General features: G+C 41.3%; 1 protein-coding gene and 1 pseudogene across 3 annotated transcripts in view; one reads left to right on the top strand and one right to left on the bottom strand.

The window, feature by feature from the left end:
• Nucleotides 1–5,819: 5,819 nt before the first annotated feature.
• Nucleotides 5,820–6,823, bottom strand: LOC127906251 (uncharacterized; annotated as a pseudogene).
• Nucleotides 6,824–8,438: 1,615 nt separating this feature from the next.
• LOC118389923 (protein FAM168A-like) overlaps nt 8,439–10,680 on the top strand; it is a 56,011-nt gene continuing 53,769 nt past the window's right edge. Inside the window, exon 1 of one of the 3 annotated variants that reach the window (XM_035779915.2) lies at nt 8,439–8,587. The gene's annotated coding sequence lies outside the window, so the exon portion shown is untranslated. Of the gene's footprint in view, nt 8,588–9,188; nt 9,423–10,680 lie in introns of those variants that run through there. The other 2 variants (XM_035779916.2, XM_035779914.2) reach the window with 2 other exon arrangements.

Below are 10,680 nucleotides of genomic sequence, written 5' to 3'. Positions count from 1 at the left end.
CTAACACACTGCCACATTTTTTTCCTATAGACACCCATTATTATCCAAATAATGGTAATTTTTTTTTTTTACCAATCCACTGGGATAAAGATGGACCAGCCCATCTGCCATTTGCCCAAAATGCCATATGGCCAGTCCGTTTCTGATTCCTGTTTTAACTCAGGTGCACCCTTGACCTGAGCATACTGTTACTGTTGTAACATCATTATGATTGTTGCCCAAGCACTTTTATAAGCACAAATGTGGGTCTGCTGAGAAATAAGTCAATTATTTGAAGTGAGCCCAGCAGAAATGTCAAGGTGTATTAGATTGATTCACTAAGGAATCACCCTGGCTCTATTTTAAGCCTTACTAGAAGACTCTGTTCCCTCCAAGTGAGCGAATCCCATGGAGGTATAATGATGACCTCATTTCTGGTGCCTGTATCATGGTCACTGCCTCAGGTCAGTGTATTAAATAGAGAGTTTGAGATGGTTAGAATGATCTGGATATAGCCAGTGAGGATATAATTGTCAGAGGTCAGAGAAACAATATCAGTAACTGTATTTATAGAAGTTTAAATATATACACACATTAGCTGTTTATAGATTCATTATTACTAATCACACTGTAATATTTTACAATTAATGCATCTATAATGTGGTCCATCCCTGCCATGGTGGACCCAAGATTCAAACCCACGCCACAACACCACAACGTCCTCCAGAAGGACCAGTGATACCACTGACCCAGAAAAGCCAATGCAGTGCTGAGTCTGTGTCTAACAATAGCCCTACTTCAGGTTTCAGTAAGACAGTTGCGATGCTTACTTAGCCACAGGGTTCTTATTATACATTGACTCTTAGGGAGCCTAAAATGTCATGGGGGTGCCTGATTTTGATATCTTTGGCAATTGTGGGGTTGGGCCTCACATTGATATTTACATTTGTTTTTTTGGGGGGGGGGGCTTCTGATCTGTTATGGGGGGTCCAGGGGCGTCTGAATTGACTGGAATTTAAATGGAATTGACCCCAACCCTGCTTGGTGATGATCCGTTTCTATTTTCACCATGTGTGAGTCATGAAGCGTATCCTAGTGGGGGGAAAACTGCCAGCCAGATGTTCTGATGACATACTGCTGCCTGGGACTGAATGTTGGCCATTGTATTGTGACTGTGGGAACGCTGGATTCCTCTCAGGGTTTGACCTTCAACATAAGGGACTCTATTTATACTCTCTGAACTCTTACACTCCGTTGCCACTAGATGGCCCTATTCCTACCCCTATCAGTACCACACGCTGTGTATTTTTATTGGAGATCATGGTCAGAAAAGTCCTATGACATCACATGACAATCCCTCAACATTCACCATAGCCCAGCAAACCTGAGGACCTCTGAAATCTGAACTTGTAGCCATTCTGAAATACACACATTTCTCTACTAGTGTGCTCTGTAGGATACTGGGACTAGTACTCAATCGGAGGTCAATGGTACTTGGTGGTGACTGACACAGTAGCGCAATGTTTAGAGTGTACGTGTTTTTAGACTTACTCCACCTTTCCAGAATAACAGACCTTCTTTAACCCTATCCACTGGCCTGCCCTGCCTGATATCACACTGACTGTTTGAAAAGCTTGATGGTAGCACTTATTTGGAGTCCTAAGGGGCTACATAACATATATCATATGTTAATAACATTCATGACATCTAGTGTCTCAACAGTTATCTCAACAATCACGATGACACAAACCAATTTGTGGTTCAGCTAAATTGCTTGGTAAAACACCAGCCAACTTGCAAAATAACTAGATGTGACATTATGCCACATCAGCTCTCACCTGTAAGGACATTATTATGACAGCAAGCAATTATTTAGCTTCTAGGAAAGCGTGCTCAAGTAAAGTAATTCTGTGAACAGCACAGGCCTATCCCTTTACTTATGGTGATACAAGTGGAATTAGACTGCAGGGTCTGCAAATGTCATTAATTTCAGAAGACTGTGGTCTCCACTTACCTGCTGCTAGCTCACCTCACATCACTCACTACCTTACACCAAACCAGCTAAGATAAATCAAAGTTATCCGATTCAGTGCAAACATGCACATCATCAGGCCCAGTAATAGTACATTTCCATAGTCTGTAATATGTTGTGAAAGCCTTACAGAGAGTTATAACATGTTATAATATTGTATTAGTATTTCTGTTTGAATATGTTTGTGCTTTGTTGGCACTCAGCATTTGGTTGGCCCTAAGATAATTTTTTTTTATTTCACCTTTATTTAACCAGGTAAGCCAGTTGAGAACAAGTTCGGCGGCAGGGTAGCCTAGTGGTTAGAGCATTGGACTAGTAACCGGAAGGTTGCAAGTTCAAACCCCCGAGCTGACCCCCGAGCTGACAAGGAGAGAGAATCTGTCGTTCTGCCCCTGAACAGGCAGTTTACCCACTGTTCCTAGGCCGTCATTGAAAATAAGAATTTGTTCTTAACTGACTTGCCTAGTAAAATAAAAAAATAAAAATAACTGCGACCTGGCCAAGATAAAGCAAAGTAGTGTGACAAAAACAACAACACAGAGTTACACATAAACAATAACACAATAGAAAAATATATGTACAGTGTGTGCAAATGTAGAAGAGTAGAGAGGTAAGGCAATAAATAGACCATAGAGGCAAAATAATTACAATTTAGCATTAACACTGGAGTGATAGATGTGCAGATGATGATGAACAAGTAGAGATACTGTTGTGCAAAAGAGCAAGAGGCTAAATAACAATATGGGGATGAGGTAGTTGGGTGTGCTATTTACAGATGGGCTGTGTACAGGTACAGTGATCGGTAAGCTGCTCTGACAGCTGGTGATATAAATATTAGACTCCAGCTTCAATGATTTTTGCAATTCGTTCCAGTCATTGGCAGCAGAGAATTGGAAGGAAAGGCGGCCAAAGGAAGTGTTGGCTTTGGGGATGACCAGTGAAATATACCTGCTGGAGCGCGTGCTACAGGTGGGTGTTGCTATGGTGACCAGTAAGTTGAGATAAGGCGGGGCTTTGCTGAGCAAAGACTTATAGATGACCTGAAGCCAGTGGGTTTGGCGACGAATATGTAGTGAGTGCCAGCCAACGAGAACATACAGGTCGCAGTGATGGGTAGTATATGGGGCTTTGGTTACAAGACGGATGGCACTGTGATAGACTACATCCAGTTTGCTGAGTAGAGTGATTTTTTTTCTATTTTGTAAATGGCATCGCCGAAGTCAAGGATCGGTAGTCTATCACAGTTTTACGAGGGTATGTTTGGCAGCATGAGTGAAGGAGGCTTTGTTGTGAAATAGGAAGCCAATTCTAGATTTAATTTTGGATTGGAGATTCTTTGTTTGGAGTGTTTTTCTTCAGGACAATCGAGTACAGGCTTAACTGAAAGAACAAAGACGGAATGCAATATGACATTTTATTAAATAGTTTGGGGAATGGTCAGATGATGTGACAGAGGGTCTGCTGTCCTTTGGGAAAAGGAGTTCCAATAACCGGCCTTAAGGGTATTATAGTTGGTGGTGGTGGGGAGGTGGATGGTTGTTGAAAACTGTTGCTGAAAAAGAGCAACTGAGAGAACATGGAAGAGTTGACATAAATACATCCCACGATTTACTGCCATTGGTTGAGAGCGAGGAAAGTGATAGTTGCAAGCGTGAGCCCATAGGTTAAACAGCAAGTGTGAGGAATGTGCATTATTATGCCATGTTTATAGGCTATAAGGTACATAGATGTACAACATTACTCACTTGGCTTATAGGAAAGAGGAGAAGAAACAAGATGCCATGCTGATCATATTTTTGTATTCATTCCCACTAAGCCCGAAGAATAGGAAACAAAGTGAATGATGGTATGCTTACTGGATGAAGTTGAACGAGTATTCGGGTTAGCCTTCCTGATTGAACTTTTGTAAAATACATTTACCTCTGACTCTTGCCCCTAAATTCTGTTGCATATTTTGGCCCTTTAAAACCTATTGATAACTTTTTGGGGCTGCGGTCAGGTTTTTGGAGCAACATGGTTAAGGCTATCATTGGAATCTTTATTTAGTTGAGATAAGCAAGTACTGTAGCAGAATTTTGTTTAATATTGACTTGCAATGTTAATCTGATTCTATACAACTCCGTCAAACTATCATATAAAACAAGTTGCTGCTATTTAGTGGCGATTTTAGCATGTAAATCTTGGTGGGGCAACAACAAAAAAACAAGTGGGAATCATGCCTGTGAAGCCACTACACAACACTAAACAATACATTAATTACACTATAACAGTGACAAACTGTGCCCACAAACTGTTAGGGCCTACATAAAGCTCTCTCAACAGTGTCTAGCAGCGAAACAGTTAATTCAGCCTCATTTACTGCCTTTAAAAAAACATTGCTGATATGGCTGATTTGCTTAAACAAATGTGGTTTCTAATGACAATTGAGATGTACAAACTATGGCATAAGGGGACAACAAGCAGATGAGGCAATCTGTAATTTTGATTAAGACATTAATGGGCGAGCTAGAATGGAAATAGTCCATGTAACTATTTGTTTAGCATTTTTGAAATGTACAGTGACTGAATTCAGTTCATGGGCTATTCTTGCAGTATTCTCCCTGTACACCAAGTCAGAACCATAGGATGAATAAAGGGGGATTATAATTTGTATTTAACCTTTATTTAACTAGGCAAGTCAGTTAAGAACAAATTGTTATTTACAAACCCAGATGACGCTGGGCCAATTGTGTGCCACCCTATAAGACTCCCAATCACAGTGGGATGTGATACAGCCTGGATTGGAACCAGGGACTGTAGTGAAGCCTCTTGCACTGAGATGCAGTGCCTTAGACCACTGCGCCATTCGGGAGCCCGAAGATCAATGATGTATGATAGTTTGACTAAGCAGACAATGAAAGCTCTTACAATATTCTATGATTACATTTCTCTAAAATCAAATAAAATGTATTTATATTGCCCTTCGTACATCAGCTGATATCTCAAAGTGCTGTACAGAAACCCAGCCTAAAATCCCAAACAGCAAGCAATGCAGGTGTAGAAGCACGGTGGCTATGAAAAACTCCCTAGAAAGGCCAAAACCTAGGAAGAAACCTAGAGAGGAACCAGGCTATATGGGGTGGCCAGTCCTCTTCTGGCTGTGCCGGGTGGAGAATATAACAGAACATGGCCAAGATGTTCAAATGTTCATAAATGACCAGCATGGTCAAATAATAATAATCACAGGCAGAACAGTTGAAACTGGAGCAGCAGCACGGCCAAGTGGGCTGGGGACAGCAAGGAGTCATCATGCCAGGTAGTCCTGAGGCATGGTCCTAGGGCTCAGGTCCTCCGAGAGAGAGAAAGAAAGTGAGAAAGAGAGAATTAGAGAGAGCATACTTAAATTCACACAGGACACCGGATAGGACAGGAGAAGTACTCCAGATATAACAAACTGACCCTAGCTCCCCGACACATAAACTACTGCAGCATAAATACTGGAGGCTGAGACAGGAGGGGTCAGGAGACACTGTGGCCCCATCCAATGACACCCCCGGACAGGGCCAAACAGGAAGGATATAACCCCACCCACTTTGCCAAAGCACAGCCCCCACACCACTAGAGGGATATCTTTAACCACCAACTTACCATCCTGAGACAAGACCGAGTATAGCCCACAAACATCTCCGCCACGGCACAGCCCAAGGGGGGCAACCCAGACAGGAAGATCACATCAGTGACTCAACCCACTCAAGTGACGCACCCCTCCTAGGGACGGCATGAAATAGCACCAGTAAGCCAGTGACTCAGCCCCTGTAATACGGTTAGAGGCAGAGAATCCCAGTGGAAAGAGGGGAACCGGCCAGGCAGAGACAGCAAGGACGGTTCGTTGCTCCAGAGCCTTTCCGTTCACCTTCACACTCCTGGGCCAGACTACACTCAATCGTATGACCCACTGAGGAGATGAGTCTTCAATAAAGACTTAAAGGTTGAGACCGAGTTTGCGTCTCTCACATGGGTAGGCAGACCATTCCATAAAAATGGAGCTCTATAGGAGAAAGCCCTGCCTCCAGCTGTTTGCTTAGAAATTCTAGGGACAATTAGGAGGCCTGCGTCTTGTGACCATAGCGTACATGTAGGTATGTACGACAGGACCAAATCAGAGAGATAGGTAGGAGCAAGCCCATGTAATGCTTGTAGGTTAGCAGTAAAACCTTGAAATCAGCCCTTGCCTTGACAGGAAGCCAGTGTAGGGAAGCTAGCACTGGAGTAATATGATCAAATCTTTTGGATCTTGTCAGGATTCTAGCAGCCGTATTTAGCACTAACTGAAGTTTATTTAGTGCTTTATCCGGGGAGCCGGAAAGTAGAGCATTGCAGTAGTCTAACCTAGAAGTAACAAAAGCATGGATGAATTTTTCTGCATCATTTTTGGACAGAAAGTTTCTGATTTTTGCAATGTTACGTAGATGGAAAAAAGCTGTCCTTGAAACAGTCTTGATATGTTCGTCAAAAGAGAGATCAGGGTCCAGAGTAACGCCGAGGTCCTTCACAGTTTTATTTGTGATGACTGTACAACCATTAAGATTAATTGTCAGATTCAACAGAAGATCTCTTTTTTTCTTGGGACCTAGAACAAGCATCTCTGTTTTGTCCGAGTTTAAAAGTAGAACGTTTGCAGCCATCCACTTCCTTATGTCTGAAACACAGGCTTCTAGCAAGGGAAATTTTGGGGCTTCACCATGTTTCATTGAAATGTACAGCTGTGTCATCCGCATAGCAGTGAAAGTTAACATTATGTTATCGAATGACATCCCCAAGAGGTAAAATATATAGTGAAAACAATAGTGGTCCTAAAACGGAACCTTGAGGAACACCGAAATTTACAGTTGATTTGTCAGAGGACAAACCATTCACGGAGACAAACTGATATCTTTCAGACAGATAAGATCTAAACCAGGCCAGAACTTGTCCCTGTGGCCTATAAAACAGGTTATAGGCTACATGTGCATGACCAAGTCTGAACAGTAGGCAAAATTAAGAGGGGTAAATAGACCAAATTATTAGGGTGAGGCACATGGGCTACTAACATCTTACTACACAGCATACACATATTACTTTCTTAGCTACAGTATACATATCTCCAAGTCAAGTTTTCGCAGTTCTGAGTTAACAGTTGTTTTGAGCGCGACACAAAGCATGCTTCATTGACAGCATGGCCAATGTTGAATGTTTATAATTTTCAACTTGGAAAAGAGCCCCTTAATCCCAGATTTGGGACCACACAGCTGCTCCACTGAACAGCAGGCTAGTGATTGCTTTGCAATGCATGCAGTTAACGTTAGCCACTGTGACTGATTCCTTATAAACCAGTCATTGTTGATTTTGCGATATCCAACTTGTTGTGTAATGTTTATGTCCAATGGTCGATGAGCACCGATATGTTTTATAATTTCTCTTCATTATTTCTCTTCATATGATAAGGATTAAAAAGGATTTGCCAGTAGATTGTCGACTTGATTATTGATGACTGCTAGTGAAGATTTTGAAAGTATGATGTTGACATGATCAGTCCAATCAAAGCTACTGTACATATAACGTGATTTGACGTAATTTTATCTGTGGCTAATGACCTTGAGCCTTCTTGGATGCAAACTTCTAATATAACTCTATGGCAGCAACCAAGTGGCTAGAATTTTCAATCTCTACCCTTACACTTGGTGGTGACGTAGTGTCCCCATGAGTGACAGAACACTGAGCCAATCACGGCGCAACACTCTGTATTTTCTGCTGGCTTGCCTCACCACCACAGAAAGCACTGAGCTAGGCTGAAACACCTGCATTTTGGAGCTGCCTTACCTAAGAAAACAAAAAAGAGATTGTTTGTATGCGGCTTTATCAACTCAATTATATACTATACCGTTCAAAAGTTCGGGATGCCTTAGAATTGTCCTTGTTTTTGAAAGAAAAGCTATTTTTTTGAGGGTACTATTTAATGAAGCTGCCAGTTGAGGACTTGTGTGGCGTCTGTTTCTCAAACTAGACACTCTAATGTACTTGTCCTCTTGCTCAGTTGTGTATCGGGGCCTCCTACTCCTCTTTCTATTCTGGTTAGAGACAGTTTGCTGTTCTGTTCGCTGAGTAGTACACAGCGTTGTATGAGATCTTCAGTTTTTTGGCAATTTCTCAGATTGAATAGCCTTCATTTCTCAGAACAAGAATAGACTGACGAGATTCAGAAGAAAGTTATTTGTTTCTGGCCATTTTGAGCCTGTAATCAAACCCACAAATGCTGACGCTCCAGATACTCAACTAGTTTAAAGAAGGCCAGTTTTATTTCTTCTTCAATCAGTACAACAGTTTTCAGCTGTGCTAACATAATTGCAAAAGGGTTTTCTAATGATCAATTAGCCTTTTTAAAACAATAAACTTGGATTAGCTAACAACGTGCCATTGGAACACAGGAGTGATGGTTGCTGATAATGGGCCTCTGTACACCTTTGTAGCTATTCCATAAAAATCAGCATTTTAATGGACCAAAATTGTTCTTTCTTTCAAAAACATGGACATTTCTACAGGACCCTGAACTTTTGAAAGGTAGTGTATATATCTTTTTTAACATTGTTTGCAAACTGATGTGACACGTATTAATGCCAAAATAACATGCAAAACAGGCATGCCCCCCCCCCCCCAAAAAGAATATATATATTTTTCGTTGCTAAAAAAGCCCCATCTTTCTTGAATGACAGATAATGCTGCTATTATATACATACATCATGATTGACATGGCAATAGCAAAAACACAACAGAAATAAGAAGGCAAGGATGCCTAGTACGTTTTACAGAGCAAAAATATTCTATTCTATTCTGTCATTTGCCATAAATCTCCCATTTGATTTTCATTTTTTCTTATATGAAAACCTCCCTGCTGTCATGATAATTCTATAAGGGATTCAAGGTCCTCTGTAAAAATGTATATTTTCCACTACTGCACACACATTTAAATAGGACCAATATACAGAGATGTGAGAACACATAAATCAGAAAGTTTAATGAAGGATCATGTCATAATTTTTCTTAATAAATGTAGCCTATATTTCCAACTCCAGTGCACTTGATGATAGATGGATCGATGTGTGAGGTCGTGAGACTTCTGAATTGGTCCCTGTTTGACAGTCACGCAGGAGAAAAAGGTCCTCCCCTTGTGTTTGCAAGGTTTTACTGCCCCCCTCCGTTACCCCTCGTTCACTCTCGATATTCCCATCCCCCCACTTTGTGTGGATGTCGATGTTACCAACGCCGCTTATGAGAAACCACCGAAGCAAACCTTGGAGAAAACCGCCAGCATTGAACAAGGGAAATCAGTGACTCCGGACTCAGCATATAATTAAAGACGAGGTGCTCCACGATAATAAATTCCCTTGGACGTTTGGTGAGTCTGATATCATAACGTGTTCATAGTCTTGGAGACAGACGTGTCCTGCCTGATAATGTAAATATATATATATATATATTTGCTATGCATACATAAAAAAATGTAATGGACATGAATGTTGTAAAATATTACAAATGGGTAAGACTAGGCTACACGTTCCAAGCCATAGGTCGCTGTGGTCCATTGGCAAATAAAACCTGACATAAGTGTGTAACAATGTAATCGCCGGAGCAACGGCCTTGGATCTCAAGGATGCATTATAAAATGTGACATGGGCTGAGAGCGAGTGTAGAGGAAACGCAGCCGACCCCTTGTACTGGCTATACATTTTTTCTACTCATGTAGCAGCAGATCAGATTTTGGTAAAGATATGTGCGGCTCAAAATGGTGTCGGGAGTTTGACTGTGTGACCATTTTAAAAGGCCAAGTGAATTTCTGAGCGCAGCAATTATTTCAGGAGTCCACACGATAGAGAGGGCACATAGGGAAAACTATTAATTTTTACTTTTTCATATCAGCTGGACGCAAGTATTTTTTTTCAGTGTGATATAGAACAAGACCTGACAGTATTGTATGCGTACAATAGCTGCTGGGAAATGTTTTTGTTATGACTCACAATTGGCGGTGGTTATGATGCGTTTGGGAAGTAGGCTGATACGATGGCAAAATAGCCAGAAGCTATGAAGTTACAATAGGAGGTGGACTAATTGCGCAAGGTAACAAATATGGTCACATCTAAGCGGTTTAATAATATAAGCATGCACAATAGAAATTATACTGTAAACACTACAATATAATAAGAATGCTTCATTATGAAAATATTGTACATGTTTTTCATTTCATTTTGAAGGAACCGATCACTAGCCAATCGCCTATTGCATGTCCAAACATTTTACATCTTGGAAAATGTAGTTGACAATTGCTGCTGCTTTAGAAAGTATGGACGTTCAATAGGCAAAACGTCGTGGAACCTTCCAGATAGAAATGTCATGAATATATAAAGCTGACATGATTCCAGGTAAACACTGGACTGTGATGTCGGGGCGCCGAATCTGCTGCTCACCATCTGTGTGAGTGCCGCTATGTGCTCTGCTGGGCTCCAGGGGGCAGTGAGACAAAACACAGCCCAGACATGTGGAGGCGCTCCATTATCTGTGGAGATGCACTTGTTCCAGTGTTAATGTTTTAATGTGTCTAAATGGCTCATTTCTTTGTTATTGATACATTGTTTCTCATGGGGCGGCAGGTAGACTAG

This window comes from Oncorhynchus keta, chromosome 11 (assembly GCF_023373465.1).
Source record: "Oncorhynchus keta strain PuntledgeMale-10-30-2019 chromosome 11, Oket_V2, whole genome shotgun sequence".
Taxonomy (NCBI): domain Eukaryota; kingdom Metazoa; phylum Chordata; class Actinopteri; order Salmoniformes; family Salmonidae; genus Oncorhynchus; species Oncorhynchus keta.
Note: the sequence above shows the minus strand (reverse complement) of the source record. Positions and strands in the feature narration are given on the sequence as shown.